The sequence below is a fragment of the Urocitellus parryii genome, chromosome 7 (assembly GCF_045843805.1).
Source record: "Urocitellus parryii isolate mUroPar1 chromosome 7, mUroPar1.hap1, whole genome shotgun sequence".
Lineage (NCBI taxonomy): Eukaryota > Metazoa > Chordata > Mammalia > Rodentia > Sciuridae > Urocitellus > Urocitellus parryii.
This window is the reverse complement of record NC_135537.1, coordinates 20,707,653-20,730,910: the sequence shown is the minus strand read 5'-3', so window position 1 is coordinate 20,730,910 and position 23,258 is coordinate 20,707,653.

Genomic DNA, 23,258 nt, shown 5'->3' with positions numbered 1-23,258 from the left:
AACAAGTGCCATTCGAGGAGAGTTCTGTGAAGAGCACTCTTCTAGGAACCAGAAGCCAGCAAGATGACTATCACTGGGGTTCCCAGGGTCTAATGAATAAGACACATCAATAATGACAATGATTAGAATAAAAGACAGATTAGAACAGTGGTACAAAGGGGGTTTATGAATAGGAGGAGGGATAAGAAGAAATTCATATAAAAAGAGATAGTTTTGGGGCTGGAGATGTGGCTCAGCGGTAGCGCGCTCGCCTGGCATGCGTGCGGCCCGGGTTCGATCCTCAGCACCACATACCAACAAAGATGTTGTGTCTGCCGAGAACTAAAAAATAAATATTAAAAAAAATTCTCTAAAAAAAAAAAGAGAGTTTTGATGTCTCTAAATAGCTCAGATGGTGAAGGATAGCAAGCAAAAATGGATTTACTATGAAATTATTTTCTAAAATACTTTGAAACATAAGTAGAGTTGCTTTAGTTTAGCAATTATAATGAAAGAAATTCTTTCTATCATTTTTTGGTTGTGTTTCTGCACAGGTGTAAAACACAAATGCATATGTTTTATATGTTTATATGTTTTATATGTTCATACAGACAGATACAATGCTCTAAGATTGCTATTACACACATTATATGTAGATTTGGGGGTCAAAGGTTCTATTTTGAGCTCCAGAGCTGCTGCTTTCTAGATGTGTAACTTTAGATATTTAGTATCTCTAAATCTTGCTTTTCTTACCTGTGAAATTGAGGCAAAGAACTGAAATACATAGGCACAATGCTACAAGAAGGAAGCATTGTGTAAAAGGAATAATTGAATAAGATTTGATGTGATAAAAACTAGGGACTGCAGTGTCAGCCATGGTATGCTGGTAAAAGATTATCAATTAGCTCTTTTGTAATATTTTTCAATTCTTGTGTTATAGGTATCCACTGTGGCTTCTGTCAAACACAACATTATGTCACTGAACATGGAGTTGGAGATTGATATGCATAATTACCTTATTCGCTAGTGAACACCAGCTCCATAGAAGCACCATGTGTCAGTGTTTTGATGTAATGGCATTAAAATTAAATAAGCCTGAGGGGAAATAAACTCTTGACAGCTGAGACTTTCCTGTCCTGATCATTGTGTATATTCTGAAGGGAAGATGTTAATCTAGTAATGGGAACCAAATTTGTCCAGGTACCAAGGGAAAAAAGAACTTCATGTCTCTACAGCTATTAACAGGTAAACTTAAACTCTAACCTGAGAAGTTGTATAGGGCACTTCAGATGGTCTGGGTGAGCTAGTCCTAGCAGTGTGAGGCAGGCTGGCACCTGGCAGGGAATTGTGCCAGTTGATCTTATGTCTCTAAGACTGGTTTGACCCATATAATTTTATGAACAGAGATTTTCTTGAGTCAGTTTTTAGTTACTCTTGTTTTATGTCTGTTTTCTGCTATTGCATATCATAGTGCAAAGTTATAGTTGGATGACAGTTGTGAAATGAGGAGCTGGGGAGAATGGAATCCCTTGTCTGTATATAGCTGGAGTAACTCAGATTGCTGAAGTCTTCCAAGCTATATGTAACATTCAGTTCTTGAATCCCTCTATTCTTTTGTTTGAAATAAAAAATGTCTCTTCTTTTCTGAATATTAGAGTCTCTTAAGCTAGGTTCATGGCTTTCAGTTGCTTCTCAAAGGGACCAGTAGTCACAAAATATGCAAAATCACTATATGCATACTACATATAATATTCCTATTTTAATTTTATTAATTTTTAAGATAGCAATTTTATTGTACTTTTACTATGAACCATCTAAAATTCTGTTAAGATTAACAATGCATAAAACTGAATAAATATGATTAGTATTTTTTTCAGTACTTAGGGATTGAACACAGGGGCTTGCATGTTATAAGCATTCATTCTATCTCTCCAGTACATCCCCAAATCCTGAATGATGATTACTTAATTGACTGAAAAATCGCACGTTAGTTCCTTGAATGTTAAACATATAATTACCAGATGGCCCAGAAATTCCTCTCCTAGCTCCATACCCAGGAGAATTGAACACATGATCAAACAAACAAACAAACAAACAAAAAACTACATATAAGTGCCCGTAGTTGCATAATTCATAATAGCCCCAAAGTGGGAACAACTTTATGACTATTAGGTCCTGAGCAAATAAACAAAATGTGGCAAACATATTCAAAGGAATATTATTCAGCCATAAAAAGAATAAAGTACAATATACAACATGGATAATCTTGGAAGATATCATGCTAAGTGAAAGAGGTTAGATACAAGAGATTTACATGTTTATGAAATATCCAGAATAGGCAAATCCATAGACATGAAGTGGGTTACTGATTTCCCGGGCCTGGGAGAAGAACGACTGAACTGTTAATACGCTTGGAATTTCTTTTTGGAGTGATGGAAATGTTCTGGAATTAGATGTGGTTATGGTACAATATAGAGGACAAAAAAAACAAACTACTGAATTGCACATTTTAAATTGGTTTTCTTATCATGAATACAATAAAGGTATAATTAATATCAATAAAAATTACATGCTAACTTAAAAAATAAAACTAAAACCCCACATGTATAGGCATATCAAATAAGCACAAGAACCAATCAAACCAAAGAGCTATCAATGGCCAAAGGTGGAATAATTCCAGGGGGAAAGTATTTATTTCAATTATACTAGGTTGTATATTTGTTTGTAAGCCAAATATAAAATAAACATCCAAAGATCACATGATATAAATAAATGATTGAATTAATACATAAATTAGAAGAATAAATCAGTCTCCTGTATAGAACGATTCCAAATAACTTATGTAGCAACTCCACCCTCAAGAGGGGAGAATGATTTCTGACTCCTTCAATCTGAGCTGTGCATAGGAATTTCCTTCCAAGGAGTACAGTCTGGAGAGGGGGAGAATAACTTCGTAGTGGGAAAATATGACAAATTTTACCCCAGCTAGATGGTCAGGGTCAGCCTCAGCAGCCATGTCATGTTATGGCATGTGTCACTGATTTGATCTGATGAAAGTAGCACTTCACCTGTCATCTTCATCCCTGAGGCTGAGAATCCCAGTCTCACCATGACAAAAATATCAGGCCAATTGCACCAGAGGGACATAGCTCAGGAAACCTGACCAGTGCTCATTAGAGATATCAAGGTCATCAAATACAAAGAAAGTGTGAGAAACCATTTCAGCCAAGAGGACTCTAAGGAGACATGAAACTCAATGCAATGAGGTATTCTGGAGGGATCCTAGAACAGAAGAATGTAAAAAACTAAAAAGGTTAAAAACTGAGTAAATATGAACAAACTATGGACTTTAGTTAATAATAATGTGTTAATATTGGTTCATTAATTGTTACAATATATACCAGCTAGCACAAGGTAAAAGAGAATAGGATACAGGGTATCTCTTTGTGCTATCTCCTCAATAGATTGTACCAATTTGAAACAGTCCTACAAAACAAAATCTATTTTAAAATGTTTCATGGAACATTTAGAAAATATATTGGTTTTATTTAAATATAGCGATATATAATTGTAGAACAATCAATATAAGATTATATGGATGGAACTGTAAATAATGATTTATTATTTTTAGAAATAGAAAAAAATATCCATTCAGTTCTGAGTTTCTTTCAGCTTGACCCCCAGGACTTTAGCTATAGTTTCTTAGAGTTAGAAACACAGGTATTTTTATGCTTTCAGTATTGTGGGGAGATGTATCTATAGGACTGATCTATGCAGCCCAGAGCAATGGTCACAGTTCATTTAAAACCTTCCAACATTCTTACATTGGGAACAGCCATACACCGAGCCACACATACTTCTAAACCAGACTGTTAGCCTGACTAATATAGGAGGCATGTTTGTTTTGTCCAGTGATGTGGCTCTTCTATGCCCTTCAGGGCTAGCTGCATATGATGCCCAGCACTGTCAGTTAAATGAATTCATGAACTAAACAATAGAGGAGAAAGCACATCTATGACTCATGATTCATTATAGCTTTTGAAAGCTACAAAGCCAACTTATGTAAACCATCACCTTGTTCTCCATCAAGGGAAAACAGGAAAAAAAAAAAAAAACAGTAGAACAGAGGAAATAAACATGGATGTCTCTCTCCCATCAGTGAATAGGTCCCCTTGTATTCCTGATAAACTGCAGATCTTCTTTGAAGGAGGCCATGTTAATTTTAAATTGGGTAAGCAAGGACCTTGGCAAGCAAGACTTGGCTTGTTTCTGTGGCCCACTGTGGAGCAGCTGGTGAGAGACCTATCGATTCATTCATATCCCAGACAGGTACTTAATGTGTTAAAGAGGAAATCACAGTGAAAGATGAAGATAAGATTTTTAAAAATAGTAAAATATTTATCTTGCTGACTGCAATATGATCTTTAAATAATGAAACTGAACCTTGTTTGTTTTTTCTATTTCTGGAATGTTTTTCTTGAACACTCCATTGTGTTTAACTCCCACTTAGTTTGGTATTTCGAAGGAAAATGATTGTCCTTTGTTACTTTCAGTATGCACATTTTCTTAACTCACTTAAATGCATGAAACTTGTCTTTTCCATTCCTGAGTGTTAATTTTTAAGGTCTTATAAATATGCTTAAAATTCCTCTTATATCAATTTTAAATACTATTTATTCCTTGAAATGAAAGATAAAGATTTAAATTCCTGTAGTATTTGGATTTAAGTTATAGGTAAGCATAACACTTAAAGGATATAACTGGACATAAAATCTCTCTGATGGCTTTATTGCTGTTTGGCTGGTTGTAGAAGTCACATACCTTATAGTGTGTGACTTCTAGATCCCTTTGATGCCTAGATCTCTTTGATTCTGCTATTACACCTTTCCTCCAACTGCTGTAAGTGTTGGTTGCTAGTGGCTCATAGCCTGCTCAGGAGGTTACTCCCACCTTCATAACCTAGGTGGCTTCCAAGCAAGGACTGACATAGCTTCAGACCAAGTACCAACTGTATGGAAAAATCATTGTGGCAATGGATGCATCATTACCATGATCTCACTAGTTCTACCACATCAACACACGATCTAGTTATTGCTACATCACAGAAGGATGGAAAAGACTCTTGAAGTAGCAACTGAGCTGCCAGTTTTGAGATAATGCCACACTTCTGGTATATATCTTGAAGTCATGTCTATAACATGGTTTTGATAAGTAGTAGACACGGGAGTAGAACTGAGAGGCAGGCAGGAGTGATCTCATTCACTATCATTTCCAATGTTCATTAAAGCAATCTGTGTTTCTGTCTTAGCAACTTTAGTCTCTGTGGGTTTCAAAGAGCAGGCAATCCTGCCAGTGGAACAGCCCTCTAAACTTAAAGTTCATAGACATAAATGTCTTCTCTAGAGAAATGCCCTCAGCCATAGGAGCCACCTTGCCTGGAAGTTGCTCACAGCCAACAACTGATTTCCTGGGTCTATAAACCATAGTCCCCTCACATCAAGGTAAGCCTTCCTCAGTTGCTTTTCATGATCTCAAGCTCCCCACTAAAGGAGGCTAAAGCTAAGCATTTCTGTTTGGCTTCTTCCTCTTTCCTAAACTGCTTCCCTCTTTACAGTTCTTTCTAAGACCTCACCCTCTCAGAAGTATTTGCACAAGAATCCTATGTTAGACTCTGCTTCTAGTAAATTCGAAACAAAACACTCAATAAAGTATTCAATAATGCATAAAATATTCATAAATTATCTATGATCCTACTGTATAATGTCTACCACAGATGATAGTACATGGTCTAACAGATGTTCCTTTATTTAGTGAAACATTTACATAAAATAGAATCACATATATGTATCTGTACAGATGTGTACACATAGGTATGTAGTATGTTTGTGTGTACATGTATAGACATACTATATGGTACATATATTTTCAGCCAATAATGTGAACTACATCCATCTATCTATGTATCTAAAGTCTCTGTATAAATACACAATTATTTAGCAAATTCCCTGTAGTTCTAATAGCTATATTAGTGCTATGATAAAATTATTTACATACACATCTTTATACGATTATTTTTTCTAAAATAAATTTTTAGAAGTTTAACTATTTGGTAAAGTGCACATAACTTATAGCTTTTATTTCCTTCTAGAAAGTTGCCTTTGTTTTATACACATACACACACACACATACACACAGGTTATATGTGTATAATATATATATATATATATATATATATATATATATATATATATATACATATATATATATATACATAGATACACATACACAGAAATGTATATATATGTACATGTACCCATTTATATGAATACGTAAATACATATAAATTATACATATGTATATATCTCACATATATTTTTACTTCTCAGTGATAAATTGTCTTTAAAAGAAAAGCCAGTCTCCCCATAGCTTTGCTTACTCCTAGTCAGTGACTGTCAATCTAAAAATATTATAACTGACTCAAAGCAAATATTCTTAAATGGCCAAATGTACTGAATACTTAGATTACTAATTTAACATTTTAATTAGACTCAAAATGTGAAGCGAAAAACCAACAAAATGACTCTATGTGCCTACATAATCAATAGGCTTAACGGCTTCATTGAATTTTTAAAACCTTAAGATGTGAATTTAGTTATTACCCATTGCAACAATGAACAAACCATCAGTAAGAAAGACTAACATGCTTGAATCTATTCACATAGATAGTCAGACAACTGTTTTTTCTGATTCCTAAGGCTTGACTTCTCTACAGACCTCACAATCTCCAAGTTATCTTAGACTTCAGATTATTATAGTATAAAAATTGTGTCAATGCAGGAAAGGAATTGGTGAATGCTGATGTATGAGGTGTTAGTGGAAAATATCCCTCTACCTTCCACACAGGACCTTCTAAACATTTCCCCATTTTACCTGTAATTCCTTTCTCTAAAGGTGACCAGGGCTATGGTAGATGATCAGTGTTAAGGGGGAAAAAAAGCCAGATCTAAATAGATAAGGCCAAAGAATATCATTCCTATTGTAATACCAGACAAGCATGGAAGGGCAAAGAAATTTTCTCTCCATTCCTTCCTTCATTCCTGCCCTCTCTCCCTCTTTCCTTCCTTCTCTTCCACCTCAGTGGAGACTTAAAGGGGTTTCAGGCTGAAGGAAAGCAGGAGAGCTGGAGTTGGCTAGGCTGCTGTCTCACTGGGGTGAACCACAGGAGAGTATTGCACAGTGCCTTGGTGTTTCCAGACAGAAAACTGAAAGTCCATACCTATGGCCTGCACAGAGCATGAAAGAAATCCAGATGAGGGAGTTGAACATAGGTAACTAGATTATGTGTTAGGACTTGTCTGATACCCAACTTTTAAATCAATATCTAATGCAATGGAAATATCTTGATACTAATTTTAGTCAAAGTGAAGCAATCTTATCTGATTTTGTAGAGGATATTGATGGAAGTGACATAAGGAGCAATGGAAGACTTGAGTCAAGTTTTGGTTATGCCATAACTTGGCAAAAATATGAATTTTCTTGAAAATTGAGTTTATAACTCAAATGCTCACTTACAAATTTTCTTTTTGCAACAGTTTCATCAGTGTGACAATTACTGTACTGTAATAAATGCTATTAGGAAAAATCAAGGACCCCAAATCTCATAACAGTGATTGGGATAGAAATGTATTGAACAAGCACCAGTTAAAGGTATAACTGTATCCACAATGCAATCTTCAAAGAAAACTAGGAAAATTCATAATCTTTCACTCCACTGCACATATAAAGTTTGATTCTGTTTATAGATGAGGCAGAACTAGAGAGGAAGATGTGCTATTTATGAAATCCTAACAAGGAGAAGAATAATGCCTAAAAGTTTTGTTCTAAGAAGTTTATAGATAAGTGTTATCATGTGATATTCTTAGATTGTCATGAGAACAAAATGACAAGTTGTTTATCCAATTCATCTAATAATTTATGAGGAAAGGTATTTATTTCCAAGTGCTTTTACAGGTGTGAATTCACTGTAGCATTTGTATGTGAGAAATGTACATTTTTTCTTAAATGGAATTCAATTTAAGTCAAAATTCCTACTGATTAGGACAAAATATACCATCTCTCATCATCTTGGAGGAGAAGGGAAACAGTTGAGGTGAGTGGGAGATAGTTTCTACCTTTGGGTGCTAAAACAATCTAAGGGAAAGACTACCTGCTCTGGAAATATGGAAAAGTCCTGGTCCTCAATTCACTGTTCCTGGTATGAGGGATTAGTTACAGTTATTGTCACCTCTTTCATATGGGCAGAATGAAGCAAAAAAAATTGCTCTTGGTATTTAAAGGATTGAATATCCTGATGCGAAAAATAAGATTTATATACATCGGAATATATATGTAAGCATAAGAGTAATTAAATCAGATAATCCAAAATATAAAAGGATGAAGGAATATAATAGTCGGCAACCATCTAAGTGAGAAGGTGAGATAGAGTTGGGCCAGTCAGGACTGTGGCATGGATCAAATGCCAAAGTAAGTTTTGAAACAGAATAATGTACCACGTTATTTGTTCCCCTAAGGTAAATAAGAGGTATATGATTCCAATAAAGCAGAGGCTTTTCCTATTCAAATGGACTCCTGGCTTCCTTCCTTCAGGAGTTTTGATCTTGAGCCTCAAGCCAGAAAGCAGAATTTTCCAGGACTCCGGAAGCAAATGACCTCTTGTTCCTAGTCTAATCCCCTTGCAGGATGCAGAGGCTCACTAGAGTGAGGAGAAGCTGAGAGTAAGGGTTCAGTTTGTCTATTTCTCCCATGCTCCTTATATCAGAGAAAACATTTTACATTTGGTTTTGGGGATTGGCTAACTTCACTTTCTAACTCTATCCATTTACCTGCAATTGCCATGATTTCTGTCTCTTTTATTTCTGAGTAATATTCCATTGTGTATATGTGCCATATTTTTTTAATCCATTTGTCTATTTCAGGGCATCTAGGTTGGTTCCACAGTTTAGCTATTGTGAATTATGCTGCTATAAACACTGATGTGGCTGTGTCCCTGTAGTATGCTGTTTTTAAGTCCCGAGTACAAACTGAGGAGAGGGATAGCTGGGTCAAAGGGTGGTTTTATTCCCAGTTTTCCAAGAAATTTCCATACTACTTTCCATATTGGCTACACCAATTTGCAGTCCCACCAGAAGACAAACTCTAGATAGGGCAGAGGGGTGGGAGGGAAATGGAGGGGGCATCAGGTTACAAATGATGCTGGAATGTGATGGACATTATTATCTAAAGTACATGTATGAGGACATGAATTGGTGTGAATATACTTGTATATAACTAGAGATATGAAAAATTGTTCTCTATATGTGTAATAAGAATTGTAATGCATTCGCTGTCATATATAAATAAAAAAATTAATTTAAAAAAAAAAGAGTTGAGAAGGCCCAGGAACAGATGCAGTGAATTTCTGAAGACCCCAAAGATGTTGGGATTTTGAATTATTCTTCAGAGAGTGAAGACCTGTGCTTTGTTTTCCTACTAGGTCCTGGTTGTGACTGTGCTGCAGCAGGGTGATATGAGGTGGTTGTGTGCCCCTAGGAGGTATCTGTGAGGACTGGTGAAGACAGCTGGTGCAGAAGATGCCTCTGATCTTATCCTTCTTTCCACTGCCAGTTCCCGACTTAGTGGGTATGAGAAACCTGTATGTCCTCTCTCCCTTGCCTGGCAGCCTCTACTATGGGGCAGAGAACATCACTGCTGACAAAGTAGCAAAGATAAGACCTGTCCAGACCCAATTTCATCATAATTTTACATCTTTTTCCCAGTAATTTCTGTCCCTTTCAGAGAAACCAAGAAGTGTGAAACTCAGAGTTCTGTACCTTCAACAGTTCAATTGTCATAGCCAAACCAGATAGAATATGTATATGTGTGTTTGGGGGGGGGATGAGTGTGTGCATGTGTGTATACTTATCTTAAAGGGGGTTATTTATAAAACTTCTCAGAACAATAAAATGAAAGTCCACTTTAAATGGCACCTTTGGTATTATTCATAAAAGATTTCTGAAATCCAGAAAATTTTAGACACCATTGGAGATAGTGCACTAGACGGTCTTCTTTCCATTTTCTTCAACCACTGCCTCTATTTGTAAGTGGGAAATTGTAAAGAGGCAGAAGTCAGGCAATAACCAGTTTATCCACGATTTTAAGACTCAAAGGGGAATCATTAAAACTTAAGCTATCTTTTCATTCAGGCAGCAAAATTTCAGAATAAAATAGAAAATCGAAACTCTATTTGAAGAAATTAGCTTTGAGGATTGAAAGTAAAAGTGGACTAGCTATTTCTTGGAGTCTAAGGTATATCTTATGATTAGTACGCTGTGACTGTGGCCAGGGTACCACGGAGGACTTGATCTAATGTCCACAGCCCTAGGGATGATGTCTTAGTTGGCTTTTCATCACAGTGACCAAAATATCTGTGGAGAACAACTTAGAGGAAGAAACGTTTCTTTGGGCTCACGGTTTCAGAGGCTCAGTCCATGGCTGACTGACTCCATTGTTTTGGGCCTATGGTAAGGCAGCACATCATGGTGGGAAGGTGTGGTGGAGAAAAGATACTCCTTTTAGGGTGGCCCAGAAGCAGAAAGAGAAGGAAAGGGGGTCAAGAGGAAGGTGAACCCTTCCTGGGTATGTCCTCAGTGATCACTACCTCCAGCCATAAACCCCTGCCTACAGTTACCACCCAGTTAGCACATTCAAATTAGGATAGACTTATGAGGTTATAACTCTCATAAGCCACTCATTTTCACCTCTAAATATTTCTGCATTAACACAAGAGCTTTTGTGTGTGTGTGTGTGTCGGGGGAGTGTTTCATTCCAAACTACAATAGATAAGAATGGTTTGGTACTTCAACTTCTGTGGTGTATTTTATTTGTTGTTTTGAGATATACATGACAGTAGAGTGTATTTTAGTATATCGGACATAATGGAGTACAATCCATTCCAATTAGGATCCCATTCTTGTGGTTATACATAATGCGGCCTTACACTGGTAGTTTATTCATATATGAGCAAAAGTAAGTTATGTCCGATTCATTCTACTGTTTTTCCTATTCCCATTAAACTTCTGTTTTTTTTTTTTTTTATATGTTAACTTCGTCGGCCTTCAGCTGACAGGAATAAAAAAACCCAGACTGGATGAAATAAGCAGGGTGAGCTTTTACCTTTAGCTTTTCTCTAATTTTCTCTAATCTGGTTGGATATGGTTCTATCTCCTTAGTACTGTGTATTAGCAGATCTAGAACAACTTAGAATTACCAGAATGACCTCGAGAAGTCATTGCTGGCATAGCGACCCAGGTCGTTCAAATGTGAGGCCACAATTGAATTCAAATAGTAGCTCATCCCTTCATTCTCCAATATCTTCCTCTAAAATTCAAACCCAGAGTGACTACTAACTTCTCAAGTGAAAATTTTATCAGGTATCAATATTTATTTTTGAATAATAAGAAATAAAAAGATATGGTATATTATTGGGAGACAGTAGGCAGGAACACTGTGCTATGAAACCAAAGCTACCCTAAAAAATAAAATATATGAAATGACTCTTTAAATCTTCAAAACAAAGAAAGCTATGAAACAGATGTAGGAGGTTTGCTAATGGTAATCTTGCCAGAGGTGTACCAGCTGTGTGGCTCAAGGGAAGCCAGGTTTGTGCTTATGAATCCAGTCCAGCAGCTTATCTCTGTCCTCGTCATTTGCCAGTTTTGCCAACCAGCTCAGATTAGTTCTATGTGCTGCTGAGATTTAGCTTCTCTGGAAATCAACTGATGATAGTCTGCACGTGCCTTCTAAGTTCTGGAAACAGGGCTCTTCTCTTTCTTTACCATCTAAAATTCTGTTAAGGGGCTACTAGTTAAGTTCCCTTTCCTTGTCTGAATCAGCTCCTTCTCTTTTGCTGAACCCAGATGACTTGCTTACTCTCAAGTCAAGGGGTCATATGACCTCACCTGGACCAAGTTAATAGCTGTGCTCACTACTAAGTTCTTAGGTACTCTAAAAGAGATTATTTGTGTCACCAATGATCGTGGGTATGAGATGGGACAATTACCACTACTATTGAAGTAAGAACTTCTGCCTGAGTTTAGGAAATCTCTGTTAGTCACTTTTGGTATATACTTTGTATATTCAAGTCTGTGGCTATACCTGAATGTCAGGATATTTTAAGATGGAAATCTGACTTATGTGTTTTGTTTCGCTTTTTCCTTTGCCATATTAGATGAATGGAAAAACTGTTCCTCTTTACCTTAAGCATAAGTTAAAACTGTAAGTCTTCTTCCTTTTAGGGAACCCAGGTATTTTTGGTTGCTGGAGGATACACTTTCAAGATGTTTTATTCATGTGGCTGTTGATTGGAAGACTTTTTGGAGCAGCCCTGTTTAACCTCTGTTTTCTGCTTGATATAACAAGATGATTAGTTGATCCTACCACTACAATATTTGTTTTATTTGTGAAGAGTGAACCTTTCAAGCAATAGAGTCTTTGTAATTTTTGAACATTGGAAAGATCTTTGTATTTCACTGAGTTTAGAAAAACTGATTTTATACCTGATTTGGCTCCTTTTTTTGGGTGCATATTAGTTATATAGAATGGTGGGTTTCAGTGTGGCAAATCGTACAGGCATATAACATGGTTTGATCAAATTCACTCCCCATTTCCTCCCCTTTATCCCTTTTATCTACACCAATGGTCTCTGTTGTTTTGGATCTTGATGCTTCTTGTTTTGAAACCATGATTCCCAATATAGTAAGACTCGGAAGTGGGGCTTTTTGGCAGTTATTAGGGTTCTGACCTCATCAGATTCATTTGCTGGATTAATCTATTAAAACATTAATGGATTATTAAGTGGTAATGATAGGCAGTTGGGCATGGTTGTAGGAATAAGATTACTTGGGTATGGCCCTGGGACTGCCGGTCCCTGGCTCTTTCCTTGTCTCTATCAGTGCTTGTTATGGTATGGATGTGTGGTGTCCCCAAGAGTTCATATGTGACACAATGCAGGAAGGTTCAGAGGAGATATGACTGGGGTGTGGCTATGGCTATGGGATATCTATTTTGTATCTGGAGAGTGGAGTCCTTGGCTGCTTCCTATACACTGTGATGTGAGATGCTTCCCTCACTACACTCTCCCACCATGTTGTTCAGCCTCACCTGGAGCTCTGAGGAATGGAGCTGCCCTTCTGTGGACTCAGAACTCTGAAACGTGAGTCCTCAAATAAAATCTTCCTCTTCTGCAATTGTTCTGGTTGGGTCCTTTGGTCACAGCATTGAAAAATCTGATTAAAACAGTGATCTTTGGCTGCTATGAGCAGAGCAGCTTTCCTCCCCCATCATGTTCTGCCTCACATCAGGCCCAGTGCAATGGAGTCAGCCAACCAAAGACTGAAATCTCCGAAACCATGAGCCCAGAATACACGTTTTCTCCTCTAAGTTGTTCTCGTCAGATATTTTGGCTTCAGTGATAAAATACTGACTAACATGGTCTCTCTCTTACATTCATAATGTCTCTTTTAATCCCCTTCCTCTGGCTCCCAAATATGAGAGAAAACATCCATCACTCGTCTTTTTCAGTCTGACTTAACATGTCACTTAACATGTTTTCCAGTTCCATCAGTTTCTCCTGCAAATGAAATAATTTCAATCTTTCTTATAGGTGAATAAAACTCCATTGTGTACGCACAACACATTGTCTTAATCCATTCATCTGTTGACAGACACCTAGGCTAATTCCATAGCTTGACTATTGTGAGTTGTACTGTAATAAACATGGGTATACATGTATTCCTAAAGTATGATAACTTTGTTTTGAATCTACATCAGGGATTGGAATAGTTGGATTGTATGGTTGAGCTAATTTTAGTGTTTTGAGGAAGCTCCATATTGATGTTCATGGTGGCTGTGCTAATTTACATTCCTTAGAGTTGCTGTTTCTATGCATTTTCACCAGCATTTATTGTTTTGTGTGTTTGTGCCAATTGCCGTTCTTACTGGACTGAAACAGAAACTCAGGAAGTTTTGATGTGCATTTCCCTGATGACTAAATACGCTGAACATTTTTTTCACAGTATTGGCCATTTGTACTTATTCTTTTGAGGAGTATCTGTTCATTTCATTTTACTGTCTACTATTTGGGTCATTTGTTTTATTGATTTTTTTTCAGTTCTTTTTATATTCTGGACATTAATACTCTGAAAAGAATAGATGGCAAAGATCTTATCTCATTCTGTAGGCTGGCTCTTCAAATTGTTAATTCTTTCCTTTATTATACAGAAGCATTTTAATTTGATGTCATCCCATTTGTTGGTTGTTTTTATTTCCTAATCTATAGGAGTTGTCAAAAATCAAATGACTGTATCTGAGTCGGTTTGTTTGTCTTCTATTCTATTCCGTTTTTCTATGTCTGGTTGTATGTCAGCACCACGCTGTTTTTGTTGCTGCATTTCTGAAGTATGATTTGAAGTTGATATTGTGATGCCTCCGGCAGTGCTCTTTTGCTCAGGACTGATTTGGATATTCTGGGTCTTTGGTTCTTCCATGTGAATTTTAGGCTATTTTTCTTAGTTCTATAAAGAATATCATTGGTATTTTGTTGGGGATTGCAATGAATTTGCAGATTGCTTTTTGGTAATATGGCCATTTTTATAACACTAGTTCTGTCTACCTGTGAACACGGGAGGTCTTTTCATCTTCTAGTGTCTTCTTCCATTTCTTTTATCAGTGGGTCTGTAATTTGTTGTATAGAGGTTCCTCACATTCTTAATTAGAGTTACTCCTATATTTATTTTTTAAAGCTCTTATGAATGGAATTGTTTTCAGGATTTTTTGGCAGGTTAATTATTGGTGTTTAAAACAATGTTGATAGTTTTATATTCATTTTTTTTCTGCTACATTGTTAAATTTGTTTATCACTTCTAGAAATCTTCTGGCCAAACTTTTAGGGGCTTCAAAATATAGGATCATATCATCTTCAAATAAGAATAACTAGACTTCTTCTTTTCAAATTTATTTTCATTTTATTCTTTTCCCTTGATTAATTGCTCTAAATTCTTAAGTACTATATTGAATAAGAATGATGAGAGTGGACATTCTTGCCTTGCTCCTGATTTTAGAGGAAATTTTTCCATTTTTCCCCATTCAATATGAGGTTGGATTTGGGTTTATTATACATAGTCGTTATGATGTTAAAGTAAGTTCCTTCTATCCTTAGTTTCTTCAGGATTTTATCATGAAGGGGTGTTGATTCTTGTCAAAGGCTTTATCTGCATCAATTAAAATGATCCTGTGATTTTTGTCCTTGTGTCTATTTATGTGATATAATATATTTATTGATTTGCATATGTTGGGCAATCCTTGCATTTTTGGAATGAAACCAACTTAATCATGGTGCATAATCTTTTTGATGATATATTGTTAATTTGGTTTGTAAGAATTTTGTTAAGAAATTTTGCTTCTGTGTTCTTCAAGAATATTGGTCCATAACTTTTTTTCCTTAATGTGTCCTTATTTTACTTTGGTATAAGGATGATACTGGCTTTGTAAAATGAATTTGAAAGCATTCTCTCCATTTATGTTTCATGGAATAATTTGAGGAGGTTTAGGGTTAGTTCTTTAAGCTATGAATCTATCTGAATTTACTTTTTAAAAAATTTATTTATTATATTATATTATACATGAAAGCAGAATGCATTTCAATTCATGGTACATATATAGAGCACAATTTTTCATGTCTCTGGATGTACAAAAGGTAGAGTCACAACATTTGTGTCTTCATTCATGTACCTAGAGTAATGATGTCCATCTCATTCCACTTTCCTACCCCCATTCCCCATCCTTTCCCTTTCCTCCCCTTTGCCCTATCTAAAGTTCCTTCATTCCTCCCAGGAACCCCTCCCCCCATTATGGATCAGCATCCACATATCAGAGAAAACATTCCACCTTTGGATTTGGGGGATTGGCTTACTTACTTAGGATGTGGTCTCCAACTCCATCTATTTACCTGCAAATGGCATGATTTTATTCCTTTTTAATGCAAGTAATATTCCATTATGTATCTATACAAGAGTTTCTTTATCCATTCATCTATTGAAGGGCATATAAGTTGGTTTCACAATTTAGCTACTGTGAATTGTTCTGCTATAAACATTGATATGGCTGCATCACTGTAGTATGCTCTTTTTAAGACCTTTGGGTATAAACTGAGGATTGGAATAGCTGGATCAAATGGTGGTTCCATTTCAAGTTTTCCAAGGAATCTCCATACTGTTTTTCATATTGGTTGTACCAATTTGCAGTACCACTAGCAATGTATGAGTGTGCCTTTTCTCCCACACTTAATGTTGTTTGTATTCTTAATAGCTGCCATTCTGACTGGAGTGAGATGAAATCTTAAAGTAGTTTAGATTTGCATTTCTCTAATTGCTAGAGATGTTGAAAATTTTTTTCATATATTTGTTGATTGATTGTATATCATATTCTGAGAAGTGTCTGTTCAGTTCCTTGGCTCATTTATTGGTTGGGGTATTTGATTTTTGGTGTTAAGATTTTTGAATTCTTTATATATCCTAGAGAATAGTGCTCTATCTGATGTGTGTTGGTAAAAATTTGCTCTGTAGGCTCTCTATTCACTTCACTGATTGTTTCTTATGCTGAGAAGAACCTTTCCAGTTTGAATCCATCCCATTTGTCTTGTTAAGGAAGTCGGGGCCTAATTTGACATGATGAAGACTTGGACCTACTTTTTTTCTATTAGGTGCAGATTCTCTGGTCTCAAATTCCTAGGTCCTTTATCCACTTTGAGTAGAGTTTTGTGTGTGATGAGAAATAGGATCTTAATTTCATTTTGCTGCATATGGACTTCCATTTTTCCCAGCACCATTTATTGAAAAGGCTATCTTTTCTCCAATATATGTTTTTGGTGCCTTTGTTTAGTATGAAATAACTGTATTTATGTGAGTTTGTCTTTGTGTCCTCTATTCTATACCATTGATCTACAAGTTTATTTTGATGCCAATACCATGCTATTTTTGTTACTATTGCCCTGTAGTATAGTTTAAGATCTGGTATAATGATGCCACCTGCTTCATTCTTCTTGCTAAGGATTGATTTTACCCCTTTCATGTTCAAAACACCAGAAAAACTGGGGATAATAGAAAAATATCTCAACATTGTAAAAGCTATCTATTGCTAGGCCCAAGGCCAACACCATTCTAAATGGCAAAAAATTGAAAGCATTCCCTTTAAAAACTGGAACAAGACAGGGATGCCCTCTTTCACCACTTCTATTTAATACAGTTCTTGAAACTCTAGCCAGAACAATTAGATAAATGAAATTAAAGAGATACAGGTAGGAAAAGAAGAACTCAAAATTACTGTTTGCCAATGACATGATTCTATACCTAGAGGTTCCAAAGATTCAACCAAAAAACTTCTAGAACTAATAGATTAATTCAGTGAAATATCAGGATTATTTTGACAAATCTTCTGAAAGGAAAACCACACCATTTACAGTAGCCTCAAAAAAAAAAAAAAAAAAAACTTGGGCATCAACTTAATGAAAGAGGTGAAAGACCTCTACAATGAAAACTACAGAACACTAAAGAAAGAAATCAAAGAAGACCTTAGAATATGAAAAGATCTCCCTTGTTGTTGGATAGGCAGAATTAATATTGTCAAAATGACCATACTACCAAAAGCACTATATAGATTTAATGCAATTCCAATTAAAATCTCAATGACATTCCTCATAGAAATAGAAAAAGCAATCATGAAATTTATCTGGAAAAATAAGATATCTTTTAGTATTGCTTCAATGTCATTACTTGATATTGATCTGGTTAGGTTTTTAATATCCTCTTCATTCAATTTTGTTAGTTTCTATGTGTCTAAAAATGTGTCCATCACTTCTAGATTTTCCAGTTTATTATGTTTCCAAAATAGTCCCTAATGATTCTTTGTATTTCAGTGGTGTCTGCTGTCATATCCCCATTTTCATTTCTAATTTTATTAATATTTGCCTTTTCTCTCTCTTTTGTTTAGTTTGGCTAAGGATTTATCAATTTTGTTTATCTTTTAAAGAAACCTCTCTGTTTCATTGATCCTGTGTATTGTTTCTTAGTCTATTTTATTAAATTCAGTTTTGATATTTATGATTTCTTTTCTTCTATTAGTTTTAGAATAGATTTGTTTTTGTTTTTCTAGAAACTTGAGATGCAATTTAGGTTATTTATTTGAAATTGTTCTGATTTTTTTCACGTACACACTCATGCTTGTTTCCTTCTTGGAATTGTCTTCACTGTATCCCACAGATTCTGGTATTTTGTGTTTCTATTTTTGTTAGACTCCAATAATTTTTTAATTCCCCCTGATTTATTCAATGAAACACTAATTCAAAAGTGTATTGTCCATTTTCCATATACTTGTATGACTTCTTTGGTACTTCTTGCTGTTGAATTTTAATATTACATTATGATCTGAAAATATGCAAGGGATTATTTCATTTTTATTTGCCAAGACTTGGCTTATGGTCAAATATAAGATCAGTTACAAGTAACTGAAAAGAAAATGTATTTAGCTATTGTTGGATGAAATATTCTGTAGGTGTCTTTAAGTTCATTTTATCTAAAATGTAGTTTACATCTATTGTGTCTTTGGTGATTTTCTGTCTGGATGACCTGTTGATGACAATGATATTTTAAAGCTCCCCACTATTATTGTGTTATGGCCTATCTGTCCATTTTTTTGTCAAATAATGTTTGTTTTATGAAATTGAGTACACTGATGTTCAGGGCATATATATCTATGATTATTATATCTTCTTATTGGATTGCTTCTAATAGATTGTATTTAATGGGCTGGGGATGTGGCTCAAGCGGTAGCGCGCTCGCCTGGCATGCGTGCGGCCCGGGTTCGATCCTCAGCACCACATACCAACAAAGATGTTGTGTCCGCTGAGAACTAAAAAATAAATATTAAAAATTCTCTCTCTCTCTCTCTCTCTCTCTCTCTCTCCTCTCTCACTCTCTCTTTAAAAAAAAAAGAAAAAGATTGTATTTAATGACAGTTTTTGTCTCTTTTGATTAATTTTGGTTTGAAATCTTTTCTGTTAGATATGAGGATAGCTATTCCTGCTTGCTTTAGGATACCATCTGTGGAATATCATTTTCCAATCTGAAACTTTCATCTGTGAATGACTTTACTTGTGAGGTGTGTTTCCTGGAGAAAACATACAGTTGGGTCTTGCCTTTTAATCTAATATTTCAATCTATGTCTTTTAATTAGAGAATGAAAACCTTTGAAATTTGGAGTCTCTACAAGTGTAAGATATTCAAATACTGCATGTGAGTGAATTCTTCTGTCATTCACCTTCATGAACAGTTGTTCTCACACTGTTTAAATTCCAAACTTTAGAGGCTCTTGGATGTGCTGCCTACTTCTGCTGTACCATCTTGATTCTCTGATTTAGGGTTTTTTTTTTTTTTTTTTTTTTTTTTTGGTACTGGGGATTGAACTCAGGGGCACTTGACCACTGAGCCACATTCCCAGCACTATTTTGAATTTTATTTATTCAGGGTCTCACTGAATTGCTTAGCACCTCATTTTTGCTGAGGCTGGCTTTGAACTTGTTATCCTTCTGCCTCAGCCTCCCAAGCCACTGGGATTACAGGCATGTGCCACCATGCCTGGCCCTGATTTAGTTCCTGATTGCTAATAAATGGTTGTGTGATTATTTTCATTTAAATGAAGTAGATGCTTTGTTTTAATTCACCTCTAATAGTTAGAGATTACTATAGTTAATTAAAAACCAGATAATTATAAATGATAAAAAACCAGGTTAGTGCATGTAAAATAATTATTTATCCTCAAATGCCCCCAAATGATTACAACTATTTTCTAAATGGTCAAATGTTTAAACCATTTAAATTAAAATAAAATTCAGGAAAAAAATTTTGTTAAAGAGGATATAAAAATATTTATTTGTACTGATAACAAAATAGTGTGATGATAAAATAAATAAACTTATAGAATATCAATAAGTATTAATAGGAAAATTTGACAAGGTAGCTGAATATAAGATAAATATATAAAAAGTAGTAGATGTTCTCAGAAATAATTCTATCTGGAAATAAAATATGAAAATATTCCAAATGGTTAGAAAACTGGTAAGGTACTAAGGAATGAATTAGAAACTAGCATCAGAAATTCATGGGAAATTTAATAAGAAGCTTATTGAAAACAACAAGTTCTTATTGAAAGACATAAATGGACACTCAAGCAATTAGAATGTTATAACAAATTATTAGATAATTATATTCCATAAAGAAAATTATAAATTTTTCCTAAATAATATGAATTCCAACAAAATATAGAAAAGATTTTGGATATTTCATACATAATCTTATGAAAAAACCCACATAAAGAGTAATAAAATGAAAATAAATATATTAAAGATATTGCCTTACTAGACCAATTATTACAGAAGTATAGGGGTATCTCATTTAAATAGATAAAATGATTATTGGAACAAAATAGGAAAAGTAAATTTTATGTATATCTATAAATTTTGAATAGATAGCAAAGTTGGCATTTTTCTTTATTGGAAAAAAAGATAGTTTATTTAATAATGGTTATATAACCTCTAAATAAAAGGTTAAATAACCTTCCAGATATTTAATATCTGGAAGAAAATGAAGTGGGAGCCCTATCATGTACCATATGCAAAAATAAATTTTATCTGAACTAAAAACTTAAATATTTAAAAGTTTTGAAATAAATAAATAATAATCTTAGAAGAAAACATAGGAAGTTCAACTAGATATGGGAGAGAATTTTTAAATAGAATGCCAAGTTTTTCATCAGTTTAATACAGAAACTATAGTAGATAGAAATACTCAAATCTATATGAATTTATTACTGTATGGAAAAATACGAAAAATAATAGAAAGATGAATGATTATGTGTTTGCATCTGAGATACATATAACCATTTATAAAAATACCCAAAACATATAAGATTCAAAATTACAAAGAAGCAATACAATTATGAAACAAGGATGTAAACAGAAAATTTCTAAAAATGTATAAACATCTGGTAAAATCCTTACCTGACAATAGAATGCATTTAAAAATAGGAAGATGGAGGGTGTGTAGGAAAATTAAAAAACAATGTTAAGAGAAAATACTAAACAAAAATTTTTCTCAAAATGTTTGATGTAAACTTGTGTGCATAAAAATTTTAAGGTATGTAATTTGTGTATAAATCCAAAGGGAAATAAGATTGAGTTGGATCTTTACATACTTTTTAATGATGATGGTGTTTTGGATGTCCTCCCGCCAAATGTGATTTGAGCAAATAGCAAAAGCAGAAAGGCCCCTATCAACTTTCCCTACCATTCTGGCCTGAAATAGATCATAAAACTGAGGAAAGATTTTCTGACATTTCCCTGAAGCAAGTCCTAAGACATTCATGTGGGAGGCACCCTCCCTATACCAGTCTTTCTGTCATATTTATACATTCACATACACACATAGAGTAGCAAAAGAATCCCTTGCCTCTGAAAATGAAGAGACACAGAAAAGGTTTTGAACAAATACACCTTGTAAGTTCTCTCCTGTTTACTACTATTAGATCATACCTGTTATCTTCCTATCAAGTTTTTTCTTCACTCTCCACTTTTGATCAAACCTGTTATGAAATACCCTCAGGTTCATTTCTTTGGGTCTCCATTTCCTTATGAAATCTCCTGTGTCACATAATATTTGTTAAATAAATTTGCATGCTTTTCTCATTTTTTTTTTTTTGTTATTATAGGGAACTCGGTGGTGAACCTAGAATGGGTAATGAAGATATTTTTATTCCCTTAAGATATGTGAGTACATATGTATATTCAAATACATATGAATGAAAGAAAATCAGTACATAGAAATGTGTATACTATAATTCTATTTTATTAAAAGTTCTCTGACCATTTATATGTGAATATATAAATGTGATGGGAGAATGATTTGAAAGGACACACAGGCTAGTCTGTGTGTGTGTGTATGTGTGTATGTGTGTGTGTGTATGTGTGTTGTTGAGAATTGTGGCAGTCAGAATCTCTACTTATCTCTTCTTTTATGGTGTTGTTTTTATGTGTTATGCGAATGTATTATTCTGGATATTTGAAGACAATGAATACTGAAAATAGTATGTTTATTTTCCACTTTTGTGTGTTCTGTCAAAACAGTAAGTATATACTAAGAAATTGAATTATAAATCAATGCTTAACATTAAGGTTGGTCATAGTTACAATTACCTCAAAAATCCCTGTATCAGTCATCATCTGTGTAACTCATGATTTTTGACACACAAACCTTAGGATTGCATTAAAGCTTTCAAAGGATAACTAAGGAGGAGGAAAAAAAAATCTCTTTCCAGGTATCTGAGTGTGTCACCTTTCTGCTCTAACATAACTATCAAAACCCTGGGGGTGAAGAGGGATGAAGGCAGAATTCTGAAGTGTTCCTTCTTGCCTGTGGAGTTTATTCCATTCACGTTTAATATTAAGTTTTCAAACGATAATGCAGTAAATTATTATGAGATAAAATAGTAAAGTTTGCATTTTTAGTATAATTTACTCTCTCAAGTTACCTCCAAATTCTGTGATTTAATGACTTTAATTATCTTTATTTAGCGAGAGCTTCAATCTAGCTGACAATCAAATTCAATCTGCTTACATATTGTGGAATGAACATCCCTGTTTTGCACAAAGAACACCATTTCAGAGGCTTTAAGTAATTCAAGGACATGTGATAATAAAGAGGACGGGAGAATTTGAATTTTTACCTTCTCAGGTAAAAAAATGTCTTTTTACCTAAGCCAAGGCTGTTTAGCTCTCTACCTGAACCAACCTGCAATAGAAAGTCCAAAGAAACACAGCAGAGCAACCCACAGCCCCCCTCACCCGCAGGTAAAGAGCAGAAGACGAGAGAGGCAGAGAATGTGGAGGGCTTACCTTTGTGTTTCTGGGTGAGTGGACTGGGGGCAGGGTGTTCTTGTAGGATAAGTCTATGGCAGAGATGACAGGAAATGGACTTGGCTTAGGGAAATCTAATTGGCTTGGAGGTGAGAACTGTGGGTGACTTAAAAATTGCTGTGGCCTCCAACTAGTAATTTGTATCTCGTCCCACCTTTAGTTCTTGTCCACAGGGTGAAAAAAGGACCTGGAGCACAGGAGAAGGAGGAAGAAGAAAGGAAGA